This window comes from Dicentrarchus labrax, unplaced genomic scaffold, assembly GCF_905237075.1.
Source record: "Dicentrarchus labrax unplaced genomic scaffold, dlabrax2021, whole genome shotgun sequence".
Classification (NCBI taxonomy): Eukaryota; Metazoa; Chordata; class Actinopteri; family Moronidae; genus Dicentrarchus; species Dicentrarchus labrax.
This window is the reverse complement of record NW_026136702.1, coordinates 26,296,676-26,310,699: the sequence shown is the minus strand read 5'-3', so window position 1 is coordinate 26,310,699 and position 14,024 is coordinate 26,296,676. Positions and strand designations below refer to the sequence as shown.

The 14,024-nt window shown below is 39.5% G+C and overlaps 1 protein-coding gene across 3 annotated transcripts in view; it reads left to right on the top strand.

Annotated features, from left to right (window-relative positions):
- shtn1 (shootin 1) overlaps window positions 1–14,024 on the top strand; it is a 67,571-nt gene that overhangs the window by 24,681 nt on the left and 28,866 nt on the right. The gene's annotated exons all lie outside the window — the stretch shown is intronic.

Sequence of the window (14,024 nt, the reverse complement as noted above, 5' to 3'; positions counted from 1 at the left end):
CTTTGGGTTGTTTTTTATCCTTCCATCTTACAGAGGTGACAATTAGGATTTTTACTGCCCCAGATGACCATAAGGTATCTGGGTATGTTGACTGGGTTGCTGATCAATACTTACCAGCTTTTTAATTATTTGGCTGACTGCTGAGATTTCTGGCTTTGAAAAATGTCATCTTTTGACTCTCAAGACACTCCCAATATCTAATACTCATCTATTGACACTACCATGCATTACTACAATTCATTTTACATTTTGTGAAGGTTAAAAAGGTTAACCTTTAAACAAACAAAAAAAGGCATGACAGTACTGTTATTGGGTGTTTCAACCTCTATGAATTTTAATTTTGACCATCACCACTATACCACTATAATATATATAAACTACGCAAAATTGCATATTGTCGGATCATGTTTATTTTTTATTTTTTACATATAACTCGCCTTGAATTTGTCTCTATTGTGACACAAGGTCTATATACCTACACTGTAAAACCTGACAACACATCCTAATAAAAGAAGTAACATATCATAAATAAATTAATCCTTAAAAAAAAAAAAAAGGGGAGTCACTCATTCACATAAATAAACCCAACTCAAAAATTAATTGTTGAAGCAATTCAATGTTTTGAGTGCACTAACACCGATCAGCCATAACATTATGACTACTGACAGGTGAAGTGAATAACACTTGATTGATGAACATGAACATGAACAGTTAGTTGATAAACACAAGGGTGGTTGTGGCTCAGAGGTAGGACATGTTGACCACTAATCGGAGGTTGTGGTTGGATCCCCGTTCCTCTGGCTGCATGTCGAAGTATCCTTGAGCAAGATACTGAAAAAGCCCAAAACTCCAAATCGCTGTGTCATTGGTGTGTATGTGATGAATGAATGAGCATGAATAAGTTAGTTTCCGTGCGATGGGCTTTGCTATCACTGTGTGAATGTGTATGAAAGGGTAATGTTGCATGTAGTGCAACCAATTTGATAATCAGTGAAGTTGTTTTTAGCGCATGTCAGCTATTGTGACAATGATGTAATAATTTGCTTTAGAAAAGCTGAGTAAATCACCATGTTTTTATGCATTTAAGTGAATTTATTCAGATAAATTCTCCTCACACATTTTGAATAAGTTCGGAGAAATGCTGCATATGCATGTCACATCAATTAACTGAATTGTTACAATTAACAGTTAACTTCAATTAACTCCAAGCTACCTCAACAATAGATACTTAAGTTGCTTCTACTCAAATCAAATATCTTTCATATCTTCAAAAAACTTCCTCAGTTTGATTTGAACCATCTCATTAGGTTTTTTGCTACTGCCATAAAGAAATGTTGTAGAAATGACATATCCCAGATAAATAGCCGCTAGCAAGGTCTGCTACATAAGCTTTGACTCTTAGCACCTAATATATGTAATTTTCAATAGTCATATTAATTTATTTTTAAAATGTAGTTCAAAATACACTATTACTAAGTGCTGCGGTAAGGACACACAATAAGTACTTCAGAAGAACAGATTTTGACCTTGTTTTTATTGATCTTGAGGGTCACATTGTGTGGGTGGCCCAACCTGTCATCCATGTGCTCACTTGCGAACTTCTGTTTCCATAGAAACTAGGTTTGTTTGGTTTTGAAAAATACTATGGCATTATGTTCAGTGTTATAGAAAGGACTACAATAAAAGGAAGTTAGGGACAGGTGCATTTAGATGAAAACATCATATAAATTATAAAAAATGTGTGAAATAATATTTACATAACACAATTTTGTCCGAAATAATGGTGTTTGGACCCATAAAAGTTGTCATACATTTTATGAAATCCTTAACTAACTAAATATCTTAATGTCAAGATGTATAATATATAATAATATATATATATATATATTTCTATATAATAATGTTATAATATAATGCTATAATGTTTATCAAGCATCACATGAACGCACAAAACTTTACTACAGGGACTACAATTCCAGTAAAATCATTACAGTATTCAGCAAGATAATGTTCTGCATTTATTCAAGATGTTTCTGCTGAATCCCTCTTACCCTTCTGGGTAACACTTTATAATGAGTACACACTATTAAGCATTAGTTAAGCATGAATAAATAATAAAATCATCATTTATAACGTATGAATACACATTAGTATGTAGTTTATAAACACAGTTAAAAAAATTTTATTCATCATTGATAAGCACATCAGTTATGGATTAGTAAATACTGAATTCATCATTTATAAAGCCTGATTCTGCTGTAAATAGTCATTACTATGTGGTTTATAATCACAGTTATAAATGTTTTACTCTTCATTGTACTGTACATTTCTGCATGCACTTGCACATCCACTATTCAGACATGTATTAATGATTAGTGACTGTGTTAGCAGATGTTCTATAAAACTCACAACAAATTCATTTTCTAATGATGGCCTATAAACAGTTATTAATGCAGGAATTCATGAATTGAGGCAGTTACAAAGCACTTACTACTCGTTAATTAAGTATTTTGCACGAGCTCATCTAAAGTGAGCACTATCTATGGCTTATTAAGCATTTACAAATGAGATATAAAGGCTGACAATGCCTCAAGACTCACAAAATGTTCAGTTATCTTAACAGACGAAGGAGAGACACAACACAAAGGGATATAGAACATATTGTATTGATATTTACTGCAACTTCCCAACATATTGTATGAAGACGAACAAGGGTGGTTTATGAAGACATGCTATTGTTGTGATCTTATCTGTTTGGGACGTGTACGTTGAGCTTGCAGTCCCGCTCTCAGCACGTCATCAACGTGATGACGGTGGGAGGCGGGATGTTACGTCATATTTACGTACGTAACTCTCAGAAGTTTCTGACAGTGGAGCCAAGGGGAGCATGGAGAAGCACATTGGAGTCGGCGGCCGTCAGCGGCACTAGTGGTGAGTATGTGTCTTTGTTTGGTAGCACACATTATGTTGGGAAGTTGCAATAAATATCAATACAATGTGTTCTATATCCCTTTGTGTTGTGTCTCTCCTTCGTCTGTTAAGATAACTGAACATTTTGTGAGTCTCGAGGCATTGTCAGCCTTTATATCTCATTTGTAAATGCTTAATAAGCCATAGATAGTGCTCACTTTAGATAAGCTCGTGCAAAATACTTAATTAACGAGTAGTAAGTGCTTTGTAACTGCCTCAATTCATGAATTCCTGCATTAATAACTGTTTATGGGACATCATTAGAAAATGAACTTGTTGTGAGTTTTTATAGAACATCTGCTAACACAGTCACTAATCATTAATACATGTCTGAATAGTGGATGTGCAAGTGTATGCAGAAATGTACAGTACAATGAAGTGTAAAACATTTATAACTGTGATTATAAACTACATAGTAATGACTATTTACAGCAGAAACATGCTTTATAAATGATGAATTCAGTATTTACTAATCCATAACTAATGCGCTTATCAATGATGAATAAAACATTTTTAACTGTGTTTATAAACTACATACTAATGTGTATTCATACGTTATAAATGATGAATTCAGTATTTATTCATGCTTAACTAATGCTTAATAGTGTGTACTCATTATAAAGTGTTACCTAATTCGGTGCTTTATTATCTGCACTAAAGAAGTCGGTCAGTATATTCGCACGTGTGTGTTGCTTGTGTGATATGCTAAAAAAAAAAGACTAAAGATAACATACTGACTTGTTTTAAGTTGACTTCCTTCTTCCTACCTTCCTTTTCTTTCTTCTTGCTTAATTTCTCTTGACCCCTTAAATCCAGTCCAGTTTGGACTATATCAGGGGTGTCTTTTGCAAAGAGGGCCAGATTTGATAAAGCGAAGATGCCCGGGGGTCAATAGTTTCTTCTGACATTTTTTTAACCACAAAAGTTACATGAAAATACACACTGTTATAAAACAGTTTTCATTGTCACAATTACCTTTATTTTTCAAATGGCAATGTAACCAAATATAAGGCACTCAGGCAGACGTGAACAACTCTAAAAACACAATTCTGCCTTTCATTCATATCTTGAGAGTCAGATAACATTGTACAAACTCTATAGAATACCTTAAATTTCCATGAGTTTGATAAATATCTTTGCCACATGAACATTTTAAACAGGAGTTATAAGTAATGCAAAGTGGTCTGTTATCATTAAAGTTTAAAACGTGAATTTTGTCCTGGTCTTTTACAAGATTTTTCTGGAAAGCAATAGTTTGTGTCACATCTACAGGCACATAACATCAACAGTTATAACCAAATCTTATTCAAGAGTTTAATAAAATAAGTCCAAGTGCATAAGTGTGCTTTTAGCTTTTCACTGTTAATAGTGACAGATGTTACCGTTCAAAACACTCAATTTCAGATTGATTAAGGAGAAGATAACTTGCTGACACTTATGAGAAGGGTGATACTGAGATCTAGATTTCAGTAAAGAGGCCAGGTCTGGTTTGAGGGCAGTAGTTGAGATGCGTAAAATGTCACGTAAGTGGGAGTCACTTAGTCTTGACCTTAATCGGTTCTTGTTTAAGTTCATGACTGTGAATGTTTGCTCACACAAATATGTGGAGCCGAATAAGCTCAGCATTTTCTTAGCAAATGATCACATTTCTGGAAAACTGCCTTTGTCCAGCTGCCGGTAAAAGTCAACAAGAGAAAATTCAATTCAATTCAATTCAATTCAATTCAATTCAATTCAATTTTTTTTGTATAGCGCCAATTCATAACAGAAGTTATCTCAGGACATTTTTCAAATAGAGCAGGTCTAGACCGAACTCTTTAAAACATTAATTACAGAGACCCAACAGTACCACCATGAGCAAGCACTTGGCGACAAGGGCAAGGAAAAACTGCCTGTTAAAAGGCAGAAACCTAGGACAGACCCTCCGGCTCTAGGTGGGTGGTCGTCTGTCTCGACCAGTTGGGGTGAGAGAGAGAGAGAGAGAGAGAGAGAGGCAGAGAGAGAGAGAGCGAGAGACAGACAGACAGGTGCACAGCAACAACAGTATTGGCAATGGCAATCTAGCAGGACCATGGCAGGAGGCTCCACCAGGATCGTCAAGAACCTGCGAGACGAGAAAGCACAAGAACTCCGGGGAAGAAGTGAAGTTAGTAACATGCATTAATGGGACATGAATGAGTGCAGAAAGAGAGAGGAAGGGAGGAGCTCAGTGCACCATGGGAAATCCCCCGATAGTCTAGGCCTATAGCAGCATAACTAAGGGATGGTTCAGGACTCACCTGCTCCAGCCCTAACTATAAGCTTTATCAAAGAGGAATGTCTTAAGCCTACTCTTGAATGTGGTGAGGGTGTCTGCCTCCCAAACCACAAATGGAAGCTGGTTCCACAGGAGAGGAGCTTGGTAACTGAAGGCTCTGGCTCCTGTTCTACTTTTAGAGACTATAGGAACCACAAGTAGCCCAGCATTCAGAGAACGTAGTGTTCTAGAGGGGTAATAGGGTACTATGAGCTCTTTAAGATATGAAGGGGCCTGACCATGAAGAGCTTTATAGGTGAGGAGGAGGATTTTAAATTCTATTCTACATTTAACAGGGAGCCATTGCAGAGAAGCTAGTACAGGAGAGATGTGATCTCTTTTTCTAGTTCCTGTCAGTACTCGTGCTGCAGCATTCTGAATTAATTGGAGCATTTTAATGGACTTATTGGGGCAACCTGATAATAAAGAGTTGCAGTAATCCAGCCTTGGAGTAACACATGCATGGATTAGTTTTTCTGCATCTGTCTGTGACAGAATGTGTCTAATTTTTCTAATATTATGTAAATGAAAGAAGGCAGTCCTAGAGGTCTGCTTTATGTGGGAGTTAAATGACAAATCCTGATCAAACATAACTCCAAGATTCCTGACAGTGGTGCTAGAGGCCAAGTTAATGCCATCTAGAGTAACTATATCTTTAGACAGTGAGTCTCTAAGGTTTTTGGGGCCAATGAGTTTAACATCAGAAAATTGCAGGTCTTCTAGGATTTTATGTCCTTAAGACATGTTTGTACTTTAGATAATTGATTAATTTCATTGGGCTTGATTGATAGATATAACTGCGTATCATCTGCATAACAGTGAAAGTTAATGGAGTGATTCCTAATAATGTTGCCTAAAGGGAGCATATATAAAGTAAATAGTATTGGTCCAAGTACAGAACCTTGTGGAACTCCATGACTAACTGCAGTATTTATTGAAGATTCATCGCTAACATGTACAAACTGCCAGCGATCTGATAAATATGACTTAAACCAGCTTAGTGCGGTTCCTTTAATGCCAATTTGATGCTCAAGTCTCTGTAAAAGAATATTATGGTCAATGATGTCAAATGCAGCACTAAGATCTAATAATACAAGTACAGAGACAAGTCCATTGTCAGAAGCAGTCAGAAGGTCATTATTAACTTTAACCAGAGCTGTCTCTGTGCTATGATGAACTCTAAATCCTGACTGAAAATCCTCAAATAAACTATTGTTATGTAGAAAGTCACACAGCTCTTTGGCGACTACTTTCTCCAGAATCTTAGAGAGGGAGGGGAGGTTAGAGAAAACTGCTGGTGTTTTCTGCGGCATCATCGTTACACTGCAGCTCAATGAGCTCAAGCTGCAGCTGTCCAGGAGCATCATCAGGGTCCATGGAGAAGGAAGAAGAGAAAAGCAACATGTCCTTTTCAATAACTGCAAAATCCCGAAAGCGTTTGTTAAATTCCACAGAAAGAGATGCGATAGCTGTTGCATAACTCTTCATTTGCGCACCGATGTTGTCCTGTGGGAAACTGTCAATGACCTCTTACAAAGCCTGGAAATGCACGGTGCAGGGCTCTGTTTCGGACAAGTGTCAGGCAGGCGCACCATGGGTAATGATCCCAGAAACTTTACTCCATGGTAGTTTCATATCAACAGCTGGCCGTATGAAATTTTACGGCGGGCCGTGATTGGGGGACATGCCTGGACTATATTATAGTCAATGATAATAATGTCAGTCTGAATGTGTTTTGCAGTATTGATTTGTGATTAATCTTCTGTATGTGAGTTTTAAAAACTCAAAAACACTATGTTAATATTAGTTTTATGGTAGTGCTTGTGTGGACAAAGACAAACCAAACAGCAATAATACCGTGGATTAAATGCAGAAAGTGTGTCACAGTCTGCATTCCTCCTCACCTGTTCAACTCAGCCATCTTAGTACTTTTCCACTAACCTGCCCCTGCTCAACTCTGCCAGTCAGCCACGCCTCCTTATTAGCCACTCTGCTCACCTGCGCACACAAGCTGCTCCTGATCACCAATTAAGCCAGTTTATATACTGCTCCTCACCAGTCACTCATTGCCAGATTGTTCATTGTATTCATGCAAGACCTTCCAGCATTGTTCGGACGGATCTCCCAGTTTCGACCCTGCCTGCTTCTGACCATCCCGACTCGTCTCTTCCCCGGATATCACCTCAGCCTTCTGTTCCCGACTACAAGCTTGGTTTCTCCGTTCCTGGTTTCTGTCTGCCTCTCTCCTGGGCTGTTTGGTTTTTCCCCACAACGATTACACAGCGTGAGTTTGACCATCTCCTCTCCTGTGAGTTTCCGTGGTTCAGAGACTTTAATCGTATTCCCACACATACCATTGTGTGCGCACACTTACCTGCCGGCTCTTCAACTCCTGCAAAAGTCTCTGAGGATTCACAACCTAAAGCCAGAATTTAACATTATCGTTTGCAGCTTGCTTGCTTTGTTTGTTCCACAAGCTGAAAATAAAGGTCATTATCGACTGTACATTCTCCAGCAAAACGAAGCAATGCTCTCCGCCTCTAATACAGAGATTCACCAGGCCATCTCCAACCAGGAACAGGCCTTGGTTGCACTGGTCCTCGCCCAAGCTACACGCCTGGCTTCCCCTCTTGTTCTGGCTCTGACTCCTCCAGCCCTAGCTCCCGTTCCGCCAATGTCGTCAACCGAGCCTCGGGTAGGAACCCCGGAGCGCTACGCTGAAGACCCGGAGGGCTGCAATCCTTTTCTCACAAGTTGTTCCATTCTCTTCGCCCTGCAGCCCTACATCTTCGCCCATGAGGAAGCTAAGGTAGCCTTCACCATCAACCACCTGACTGGCAGAGCTCGCCTTTGGGGAACGGCTGAATGGGAGCGACAAACTGCAGCTTGCTCCTCCTTCCATGCCTTTGCCACAGAGCTTTGCAAAGTGTTCGGGTTTCGATGGGTCCGGACCCTGCCGGAGGGAACCGGAGTGTCGCTGACTTTGTTATAGACTTTCGAACCAGGCCTTGTAAGGCCAAGGCCACCTCTCTACCTCTGCACCGCCCCTACGACTTCGCCATAGACATGCAACCCGGCTCGACTCGTCCCTGTACTCCCTTTCTGGCCCGAAGCCATGGACACTTCCATCAATGACTCCCTGGCAGCAGGTATCATCGGTCCCTCCTCCTCTTCTGCTGGTGCAGGATTCTTCTTCGTTGCCAAGAAGGAAAACTCCCTGCGACCCTGCATGCCTTTACATTTCTGTCAAGAACCGTTACCCTCTCCCTCTCATCTCCTCGGCCTTCGAGCTCCTGGAAGGTGCCACCGTCTTCACTAAGCTGGACCTGCGCAACTCTTACCACCTGGTCTGCATCTGAGAGGGTGATGAGTGGAAGACGGCCTTCAAAACACCCTTGGGGCATGACAAATACCTTGTGATGCCCTTTTGTCTCACCAATGCCCCGGCACTCTTCCAGGCTCTGGCCAACGACGTGCTCAAGGAAATGTTAAATAAGCACGTCTTTGTCTACCTTGATGACATCCTGATCTTCTCCAGGACAGAGAAGGAACATGTTCACTACATCCAGGTGGTTCTTCAGAGACTCCTGGAGAACTACATTTTTGTCAAAGCTGAGAAGTGTGAGTTCCACTCTCCGTCTGTCTCCTTCCTGGGGTACGTCGTAGGGAAGGGGAACATCAAGATGGATCCTGCCAAAGTATCCGCTGTTACCACCTTGCCTGCTCCTGATTCCTGCAAACAGCTCCAACGATTTCTCGGGTTTGCCAACTTCTATTGGAGGTTTATCCGGGGCTACAGCACTGTTGCCGCAGCTCTCAGAGCTCTAACCTCCTCCAAGGTTCCCTTCTGTTGGTCCTCTGTTGCAGAAGTGGCCTTCCAGTCCCTCAAGACCCGGTTTACGTCGTCCCCCATACTCCAAATGCCCGACCCTGAGAGAAAATTTGTGGTGGAGGTGGACGCCTCCGATGTAGGGGTAGGAGCTGTTCTCTCCCAAAGAGCCATGTGTCCCCGGCCAAGAGAAATTATGACATTGGCACCGAGAACTCTTGGCCATCAAGCTGGCCCTGGAGGAATGGCGCCACTGGATAGAGGGTACCAACCAACCGTTCCTGGTATAGACAGACCACAAGAACCTTGAGTACATCCAATCAGCAAAAAGGTTGAACTCCCGACAAGGTTGCTGGTCCCTGTTCCTACCTCTCACTCTCACTCTCACTCACCCCTACTGGCCCGTTTCTTGCAATGTCAAACCCGATGCCCTGTCCCGTCAGTTCATGGAGAGGGAGGCTTCTGTCCCCAATTCCAATACCATCCTTCATTCAATGTGTTTTAGATGCCTGAAATAAGGTCTCTGGTTAACGCTAACTTTGTTCTACAACATGAAATATGTTTTTATCTCTCTTAAAAATGTTGGTTGTTAACAAGTGTCTAAATGAGATTAGAGAGGTTGTCAGTGACATGAAAACACAGAGACTGATCTACTCATTAGTCCGCCTTTACAGGCTCACTACCGCTCTTGCCATCTATTCAAACTCAAACTTTACAACTTGTAGATTTTTTTTGTGGTGGTAACGTTGAAATCATTTGACCATGGTGCGGGGTGGCTGTGACTCAGAGGCAAGTGGGTCGTCCACTAATCGGAAGGTTGTTGGTTCGATCCCTGGCTCCTCCCCCCCCACGTGTTGGGGTATCCTTGAGCAAGATACTGAACCCCAAATAGCTCCCGATGCTGTGCATTGGTGTATGAATGTGTATGAATGCGCTAGTTTCTCTTCGCCATCACTGAGTGACTGTGTGTGTGAAAGGGCGAATGTGGCATGAAGTGTATAAGCACTTTGAGTGGTCGGAAGACTCAAAAGGCGCTATACAAGTACAGGTCCATTTACCTTTTTACCAAGGCCTAAGATTGGCTTTTTACTTCTGGCGATCGCATTTACTCTTCAGAAGTCATGAAAGTGGTGTTCATTAGTGAAGATTATCATGCTGAACAAATGTGTAAGTGTCACAAAGCTTTGTTAACTGCTTATTTTCTGCAACAATCCAAAATCCAATGGAGTAATCCTATTGGCTTTTTGTCGAAGAAACCAGGAGGTTAACTTCCTGTTTGGACTATAAAAATACATCATATCTGCAGCTCTCTATAACTTAAGACTCAAAGGTAGAGTGGAGATTCTTTTTACATATCCATTCGAGAAATGTGGATAAAGTTTCTGCCACAGTATTTAGTTTCCACAACCAACCCATGCATAAAATTATGTTTACATGTGTTACACATACACATTTGCATAAAACATTTTTTAAATATAAATAAACCAGAAATCAAATTGGTAGAATGGTCCGCACATCTATGTGATCAGTCTGGTACAATAGCATTCATTGCAGGTTTTTTTTGTTGTTTTTTAATTGCAATAAATCAGTGATTTAATACATCCACAAAATGTACAAAATTATTATTTTTATATTCTCTACACTAAGTGATAAAAGAAAGAAAACCAAGCAAATACAAATTCATCCATTTATGTATGCATAAATATGCACATATATTGGCACAAATATTTATATGTACATGCACACATTCATGAAAACATACGGATACGCCATGAGAAAAAAAAAGAATGATAAAGAAGGGGAGGCGTAAGGTATATGAGTAAGTCTATATTTATTTGTTATCAGCCTCTTTAGTCCTCCTATGCTGTGTCCCTTTATTTCTAACTCTGTAAGTTATTCTCTCCATCTCTGAGATTTCCTGAATTGTTTCTTTTCATCAACATGGTTTTTGATATGAATATAACCAGAAAAACTGAGATTTCCTGTATTGTTTCTTTCCATCAACAAGGTTTTTGATAAAAGTCCAGACATGAAGCAGATCTATCTATCTGACCAGTCTTGTGTATGCTGCATTCTTGGCCAAATGGGCTTTTGTAGCCATTGTTCCAAACTAAATAGTTTAAGAATGAACATAAACAGAGACCTTCCTTTTAAATAATAAAATAAAACAGCAGACATACAGAGCCCACCAAATATGCAGCAATTTTTTGTTGTAGTACTTCTTTTGTCATCGTACTCTATGGATGCAAATGTGCAGGTTTGGACATTTCAGGGTTTGCAAAGTGAATATTTAACAACTGATGACACAGAATCAAATGTGATGAATTGTCATTGCCTTGAAATATGGGAGAGAGATTATTTTGTGTCACATTTCTTTTCCTACTGACTCAGTGCCAGAATTGGCTTCAGAAAAGATAATGTATCAGGCTATGTCCACTGAACGGGGCCGCTAAGAGGCAGCAATAAACTAGCCCACTCCTGGTCTGACAGCAGGAATTAATCTATTTGTTCTTAAGAATACACTGGCTAAAAGCTTGCTTCATGGCAGTCTAAGTGAATACTCTCTTTCAAGCTTTATTTTATGTTTTTTGGCCCCTTCTGCTTCTTTCTCCTCTTCTTCCTTGACATAAAACAGTGTCCATAACTAAACACTCCCTGTGCCTGGCTGGCTAATATCACAGGGTGTATAAGCACTCACTGCGGGGGGCTGACAGACTGGCAATCCTTTATTAGCCATTTCCAAGAATATACTGTATCCATACATCAACTATTCACTTACTTCAGTTAAAAGCAACACATTTATTCACCATTAATCCAAAGTATTTTAAATAGAATGATGTTGGAATAAGTGGCATTGCCTTTATGAACAGTGACCTTTCAATAGCATTCCAGCAATATTGTAAAGTCACTATTCCTACACTCTGAGGGTGTTAACACCAGTTTATTACTCATTTACATTTAAATCAAACCCAAAATACATGAAGAGGTGTTCCCAGAGGACGACAGACAAATTGAACTCTATATTCATTTATTTTTACCCAGTGGTAGTAATTTTGCATACCAAATATTTCCAAGGCTGCTCTTAAAGAAGTTAACGGTTGGAGCAATTCCTTAACTCCTCAACATTTTGAATGATAAGGGACCGGAGGGTGTTAGCAATTTACCACCATTCAAATCAGACTGTGTTTTTGATGCTTAATGTTGTTGTGTTGATTTGTGATCAAAGGTAAGATGAAGCGGCCGTGACTCTGTAATGGTGACCTCTGGAGAGTGCTATAGCCCGGTGCTATGTCAGCCTTGATTTATCTCAGTATGTAATTTTATACGTACATCTCTCTCGAATTGTAGATTATTATCAAAAGAATGTGATCCATGCTATGTATTGTTGATTGCATTTTCAGAAAAATAAGATGCAGTCTGAAGGGCATCATCAAAAGATGGAATTGCTGCAATCTGCTCCCACCAGGATGCCATTAATAAATGTTTCTTTTGTGGCGCGCCTTTTCTGTTTCTCTTCTTTTTTCTCCTCTCCAGGCACTTTTCTTCCTTCAGATGACATCAAAAACATGCATAATTGGGATCCATCTCCTTCCTATAGGCTTCATTCATGGTTTACTTAGTAATGGTCTACTTAATTGATGCATATGGCTGTTTCTGATGATTGAACTTTCAGAAATGGATTGGCCATTGCGCCAGTTTAGTATGTATGCTTCATGTGGAATTTGCAAAGAATTTCAAAGAAAAACGCCACATAAGAATACGTGTTAGAAGTGATAATCACACAGACCTTGATGCACAGAAATGCAAGATGCAAATACATGTCACATCAAAAACCTGTCATTACATATAAAAGGAGAGATATTCCTGACGTTTCCTTCATCTGCTTGCGTTCCTCTAATGATGTCTGTTTTTTCACACCTTATCATTGCTTTTGCATGCGTCCTGCCATTATGGCTGATTGCAGGGCCAAAGAAAAGAGGAAATCAACAACATCTCATCTGCCCTGTCTGCCGCTCTGCTACCTTATTTCTCTGCCTGTTTTTTCGCTAGCTTAATACAAAGCATGCTTGACACTCTATGCAGATTTTGAAAAATGAAGGTGCCGTAAGATGTCAGTTTTTTGTTGGATTCATGTCATCTTTTAGGGAATAGGTGCTGAATATGCCATAAGTTGTGCATTCAGAGGGTGTTTCTGTGACTGAACCATGTAATCTCATTTTGAGATATGGTGAGTGTATTCGTCCTCTATTTACACTCATTGTCATGGCTGTGCTGTTGAACGATTGTAGCCGTTGTTGAGCAAATTATCTGCCAAATGATTTTCCCTTTTAAAGGGGTTTTTGAAAAGTTTAGTGTTACTGTTAGTTTGTATAACCTTTGCTGCAGTTTTTAAGTGAGTAATAAGTAAGGTAAATTAGTACGTTTTCTTTTTTCACATAGCCTCCATGTCATTTAAAGATTCAAAAATTACAAATAAAATACAATTATTTTAATCTATTATTTTGAGTCATTTTCGAAGAAAAATGTCCAAATTCTCTGATTTCAGCTTCTCAAATATTTTCTGGTTTCTGGTAGTCAAGAATCAAACTTTGGGTTGTGGACAAAGCAAGACATTTGAGGACGTCACCTTGGGCTTTAGGAAATATTGATAAACATTTTTAACCATTTTCTGACATTTTATGGATCATTGATCTGGAAATGATCGACAGATTGTTCAATCATGAAAATAATCATAGTTGCAGCCCTATATACTAAATATATACAGTAAATATTATATATTGCTATTTGTTCAATCACTACTATTCCCTGTTTCTTAAAAAACAGTACATTCCGTGTAAATTTGCATACATTGAAATACTGTGACTTCTATGTACCTTTCAGCAGGACATATTCTTAACACAGGAACATAGATCAGAGGCTACAATGCTT